The following is a 6,728-nucleotide window of genomic DNA, read 5'->3' on the forward strand; positions in this document are numbered from 1 at the left end:
CAAGCATACTTCTACTGCCTTTATACTCTTCTAAGGATTCACTCGATCTATCCTGTCTATACCTGACATACACTTCCTTCCTTTTCTTAACCAAACCCTCAATTTCTTTAGTCATCCAGCATTCCCTATGCCTATTAGCCTTTCCTTTCGCCCTAACTGGAATACACTGTCTCTGTACTCTCATTATCTCATTTCTGAAGGCTTCCCATTTTCCCGCCATCCCTTTACCTGGGAACATCTGCCCCCAATCAGCTTTTGAAAGTTCTTGCCTAATACCATCAAAATTGGCCTTGCTCCAATTTAGAACTTCAACTTTTAGATCTGGTCTATCCTTTTCCATCATTTTAAAACTAATAGAATTATTGTCGCTGGTCCCAAAGTGCTCCCCCACTGACACCTCAGTCATCTGGCCTGCCTTATTTCCCAAGAGTAGGTCAAGTTTTGCACCTTCTCTCGTAGGTATATCCACATACTGAATCAGAAAATTGTCTTGTACACACTTAACAAATTCCTCTCCATCTACACCCTTAACACTATGGCAGTCCCAGTCTATGTTTGGAAAGTTAAAAATCCCTGACCATAACCACCCTATTATTCTTACAGATAACTGAGATCTCCTTACAAATTAGTTTTTCAATTTCTCTCTATTATGGAGTCTATAATGCAATCCCAATAAGGTGATCATCTCTTTCTTATTTCTCAGTTCCACCCAAATAACTTCCCTCTAAGTATTTCCAGGAATATCCTCCCTCAATACAGCTGTAATGCTATCCCTTATCAAAAACGTCACTCCCTCTCCTCGCTAGCTTCCCTTTCTGTACTTCTTGTTGCATTTGTATCCTGGAACATTAAGCTGCCAGTCCTGCCCATCCCTGAGCCATGTTTCTGCAATTGCTATGATACCCCAGTCCCATGTTCCTAACCATGCCCTGAGTTTGTGAATGTGAATTCACAAAAATGTGAATCCTTCTCCCATACACCAGCTCCTCAGCCATACATTCATCTACTCTATCTTCCTATTCCTGCCCTCACCACCTCGCAGCACCGGGAGTAATCCAGATATTACTATTCTCGAGGACCTCCTTTTTAAATTCCTGCCAAACCCTTTGGATTCTCCCTTCAGAATCTCACCCTTTTCCCTTCTATGTCATTCATTCCAATGTGTACAGTGACCTCCTGTTGGTCCCTCTCCCATTTTGAGAACATTCTGCACTGTCTCTGAGACATCCTTGATCCTGGCACCAGGGAAGCAACACATCATTCTGATTTTTCGCTGGTGGCCGCAGAAATGTCTGTTTGTGCCTCAAACTAGTTGCTTTTGAATCTATAATTCTCCCAGACTGGAGCTCTATTACTTTAATTGAATTCCGTTGAGTTTATATTGTGGAGTGTCCATCAGTTCTATGCATGACAATATTGGCCTTGTATTGACTGGTATGAAGCCTCGTTCAGAGCACAGTGACACTGTACATTCTGGTAGTACCTAGCACATATGCATTATTCTATTTTATTCTCATAATGATCTATTGCCCAAATGATTTCAAACAAAAATATATCATGAAAATGAGTTCAGACTTTTGAATATTTTTGGATTGTTTTCTTAGCAGAAAGAACAGAATAGGGAGACCCATGATGCCTACTGACAAGCAGTAGTCTATTAGTACAAGCAGTTATGCATTACAAAAAACGTGCCTTCAGGATGTAGGGGGTATTTAATTGTGTGGGGTTGGGGCACTACTATTTTCTTCTCTCTGCTTAAGTCCACAATGAGTTTTCCTACCCGGACATTCGTTGTGGCTGTCTAGGGGGCAATTAATGCCCAATCGAGCATCAGATTTTAAAGTCACCAGTCGGAAGGACGGTCAGGCGGGGAGAGGAAATAACAAACACCTTCAGGTTTATTCAATAAACTTTGGGTCAGGATATGCCTACTTGAGGGATGCAGAATCTTGAAAGCGGAGGGGCTTTGAGCATTATCTTCTAATTAAATGAACACCCTCCTCTCCAGCCTGCAACTTTCTCCCTTTGACCTCTATCCTATTTTCACTCAGAAATGGCCTGGCTCCTTTGTCAATCCTAGTCCTTTGTCAATCCTAGAACAGAAATTGTTGTAAAAGCTCAGCAGGTCTGGCAGAATCTGTGGAGAGAAATCAGAATTAACATTTTGGGTCCATTGCCCTTTCAGGTTGCAAGGTAAAAGTTGTTTTTTATGCAGAAGATTGGATGGCAGGAAGGATAGGTGAAGATAGAGCCCAGAGAGAGAGAAGAATAGTTGGACAGACAAAGGAGTGGACAACAATCAGCTTAGAGAATGAATAGCTACTAATAGAGATTATTAGTGGCTAACAATGAGTTGTGTATAATAACAAAACATGTGATGACACGACCTGGTGTAGGGGGGGTACAGTATTCAAGGCCAGCCTCCAGTGTCAGACCAGGCACATGGAAATGGTTGGTCAGCCACTTTGGGATGGTCAGAATCAAGATATTTCCAGTAGGGGATGAGGAGCCAAATTTCAGGCAACCCGGCTGGTCTTCATCCTTTCTGCCTGACTGGCAGCTGATTTCCTCTTGGACTGAGAGAGGCAGATTATTAAGGGAGATGAAAGTTAGTGGTGCCACTATTATTTTTGATGCAGGTAGGAAGGTGTCCATAGCAAGTAAGTAGGCAGTGCAGTGATGTAGTGGGTTGGGGTGGGTGATTAGTGAGTGAGAGAAGATCTTGCAGATAATAGTAAGTGTGGTAGAAGTTGGGTACAATAGCAGAGATGGAGTGAGTGTGAAATATCAGAAAGAAGATGGTGGCACTCCGCTCAGGCAGAGTGCAGAAGGTTGTTGATTTTCTTCTTACACTATTGTACATTTTTCCAGTTGGCTGGAACTACACCTCGGAGAAAGTAAGGACTGCAGATGCTGGAGATCAAAGTCGTGAGTGTGGTGCTGGAAAGGCACAGCAGGTCAGGCGGTATCTGAGGAGCAGGAGAAATGACATTTCAGGCATAAGCCCTTCACCTGATACCCGAAGCATCAATTCTTCTGCTCCTCGGATGCTGCCCGACCTGCTGTGCTTTTACAGTACCACACTATCGACTGGGACTACATCTACCCAGGTTGCAACCTTGGGGCAGGTTAACATAGTTTGGTGTCATGGCCTCCATTGCTAGTCCTGGGTAATGAGGAAGTCCTGTGTTAACACCACCCTTACCAGCAGGACCTCCAGGTCCTTGACCACACAGTGGGACACCATTTTCCCCCATTACCATATCTGGGGCAAATGTCAGGAACTAAGGTGGGCATCTCTGAATTGACAGTTTACGTCTGGGTGCACAATGTGCTTTTAAAGATGGCATAGGTACAAAGAATGCTGGTGAATTGTGGGATATCTGCTTAGTGGTGGGTTGTTTTGGGAGCAGTGCATGATGAGATGTGGCTAGAATTGGATATGGGGACAACACAGCTGTGGTTGTAAATAGTTAATGAGGCAAGATTTGTTAGATATGAGAGAAATTCACAAGGCCTCATAATGGAAAATAAACTCCAACAAAATCGATGCAGCACAGATTTAGCCAAAAGAAGTCAGATTTAGTCCATTGAGTGTTATATTCATGCTGTTTGGTGCACCTGAAGACATGATTTCAGTCGCTAGGCTACAGTATACAGGCAGAACATTGAGGGATATGTCAGCTAAATGAACTGTGACCCATATGATGTTCTCCACATTACCACAGATCAAACAGACTGCCAAGTGAATAGCTTAGACCATTAAATCACCTTGGGACCCTCCAACCACATGGCATTAATATGGACTTCACCAATTTTATCCTTTCCCCTCCCCCCACCATATCCCAGTTCCAACCGTCCAACTTGGCATTGCCCTACCTGTCCATCTTCCTTCCCACCTATCCAGTCCATCCTCCCCTCCGATCTATCACCATTACCCCCACCTCCATGTATCTAATGCACTTTCAGCTACCTTCTACTCCAGCATCACACCCCTCCCATTTATCTCTCACCTCCCCAGCCCACAAGTCTCATTCCTGATGAAGGAATCTTGCCTGGAACATGAATTCTCCTGCTCCTCAGATGCTGCCTGACCTGCTGTGTTTTTCCAACACCACACTCTTGATTTTGGTCTCCAGCATCTGCAGTCCTCACTTTCCCCATGAAATCACTTATCCCAAAGTGTAAGATCAATTCAAAATAAGATTTTCATGTTGCTATGTTACACCTCAGAGCGACATCTTTGGGTGTAGGGTGACCATCAAGCATAGATCATGTTCAGAAGCCAATCAAGACCAATATTTCCAGGCCACCATCTATTCAAATTTTCTGAGATCCAAGATGTAATTCCTAGAAAATAAGGAAGGATGAAAGTCGTGTGTGACCAGCGGGCAGATATGAAAATATCTCAACTACACATGGGGCACAAGGTCAGAGTCGTACACATGAAGCCATGATACTGAATGGCACAAGAATGATGAAGAGCAGAAGCAATTTCAGAGATTTTATTTATTTATTTACTATCACATGTATCTTGTTACAAAATACAGTGAAAGGTGTTATATAGTGTTGTCATTCTCTGCCGTCAGCTTAAAACACAGAGAAATAAACCAAAACATTAAAAAAAGCAGAAAAATTGATAAGTAAAGTGTCCAGCTTTATAGTCCTTGTTAAGTGATCTGTCACGGAAGATTGGCCCGGTGGCAGACACGAATCCCCTCCCCTTGAATGAAAGTCGCCATTCTTTGGTGCCATCTCGCCTCCACTGATGTAACTGGTGCCATCTTGGTTAACACTTGATTACAAAACTGGAATTTAAAAAAAACTGCAGAAGTAAAGGAAACAAAGCCAAAAGGATTGAGAAACATCCAGATATTAAATTCTTATTTAAGTCTTATCTCCACGCAGGCACCCAGGCCAAGCCACAGTCTGGAGTCTCAGGAGGAACTCAGTACTTTCTGCAGTTGACGTTACCACTTCCAACTGCTGTCTGCTGCCTCTGATTCTATAACTACCAGTGCCACAACCGGGTCCTGGGACATGCTGTGACAGGGCCCGCTCACAGCCTCCGATCGCTAGATCCCGGGACATACTTGGGCAGGGCCCATCATTAATGCCTCACAGAAGTAAAACTTTTTAAACAAAAGGGGGAAAGAAAAGAGCAAAATAAGTTTTATAAAAAGGAGATGGAAGTGAACCAGCTCTGGAGCTCAAACGTAGCACTGCTACTCTGCCACCATTTTGGTGCCATGTGGAAGTGAACAAATGTGGCTGTGCACAGGCAACACAAAACAACACAACTAGATGACAGTGTGATGGAAATCATGTAAAACAATCAACACACTGATGACACATCTGCAGCCAAAAATAGCCAAGGTAGAATCCATACTTCCAGAAAGGTACAGCATAACAAGATCTGGTAGAGCTGGCAACCATAGAAATGATATATAGAATCCTACCTGTACTCAAATTTAACAAAGCTACCTCTGCATAATTAATTTCACTTGTACCATACAAGATCTATCTTTGGGAATAAATGGGTGAGTGTTGCACATTTGGAATAATGTCCATTTGAGAATGTAACATGCAGTTGAACCAAATACCCGGCTCTCTTCATGTTAGCACTCAAGGCACAGGCTGTCTGGAGATTACTTTGCATTGCAGATATGTTTTCACTTTATGTAAACTTACCAGATATGTTCATGAGAATCAATGTACTCAAGATTTACATTTAAACTACACAAGAATATTATTTTATTCATAGCTTGCTAGGAACTCCTGTTAACTGACTGGAAGCAAATTGCAATTATTGTGTATAATGATTGCGTTTAATTATAGGAGTGGGTATGGATGTGGGTGGGTGTGTTTGCTTTTGTGTGTGTGAGTGTGCTATATTGTATGTGAACACCTTTCTGTGTTTTTGTGTGTGTGAGTAAAGCCATAAATACACCTTCTTACAGGAAAGGGACAATGTGCAATTCTTTGTATAAGGTTTCTTTTGGAGACTGTATATCTGTGTGGCAATTTATGGGACGATAATTAACATTTTAGTCCTCTCGGAAGTAAATAACGTGTTGGTTGTCCAGCTGGTTTTACTTCTAAGAAGATTTGTTGGGCTGTTAGAAGTGTTTTCAAATGGTCATTAAATGCAAATAAATTGATAGACAAGTTTATAAATTAGCTCTTAATCCATATGTTTATTTAGTTCTAGTGCTTTAAAATGTCTGCTCCATGCTTCTGTCAGTCTGCCTCAGGTCAGTCTCAATCTGTAATTAACCGCACCCAGCCTTAACTGATCACAATAGACAATAGACAATAAGTGCAGGAATAGGCCATTCTGCCCTTCGAGCCTGCACCACCATTCAATATGATCATGGCTGATCATCCTTAATCAGTATCCTGTTCCTGCCTTATCTCCATAACCCTTGATTCACTATCCTTGAGAGTTCTATCCAACTCTTTCTTAAATGAATCCAGAGATTAGGCCTCCACTGCCCGCTGGGGTAGAGCATTCCACACAGCCACCACTCTCTGGGTGAAGAAGTTTCTCCTCATCTCTGACCTAAATGGTCTACCCCATATTTTTAAACTGTGCCCTCTGGTTCGGCACTCACCCATCAGCGGAAACATGTTACCTGCCTCCAGAGTGTCCAATCCTTTAATAATCTTATATGTCTCAATCAGATCCCCTCTCAGTCTTCTAAACTCAAGGGTATACAAGCCCAGTC

At 42.5% G+C, this 6,728-nt stretch overlaps 1 protein-coding gene and 1 long non-coding RNA gene across 3 annotated transcripts in view; one reads left to right on the plus strand and one right to left on the minus strand.

The window, feature by feature from the left end:
• Positions 1–6,728, plus strand: part of LOC122552954 (filamin-A-interacting protein 1-like) — a 250,336-nt gene that overhangs the window by 63,379 nt on the left and 180,229 nt on the right. The window lies entirely within an intron of this gene.
• The window catches only part of LOC122552956, a 7,359-nt gene continuing 4,892 nt past the window's right edge, over positions 4,262–6,728 (minus strand). Inside the window, exon 3 of the long non-coding RNA XR_006312568.1 lies at positions 4,262–4,808. This is a non-coding gene — a long non-coding RNA (uncharacterized LOC122552956). The remainder of the gene's footprint in view (positions 4,809–6,728) is intronic.

This window comes from Chiloscyllium plagiosum, chromosome 9 (genome assembly GCF_004010195.1).
Source record: "Chiloscyllium plagiosum isolate BGI_BamShark_2017 chromosome 9, ASM401019v2, whole genome shotgun sequence".
NCBI lineage: Eukaryota > Metazoa > Chordata > Chondrichthyes > Orectolobiformes > Hemiscylliidae > Chiloscyllium > Chiloscyllium plagiosum.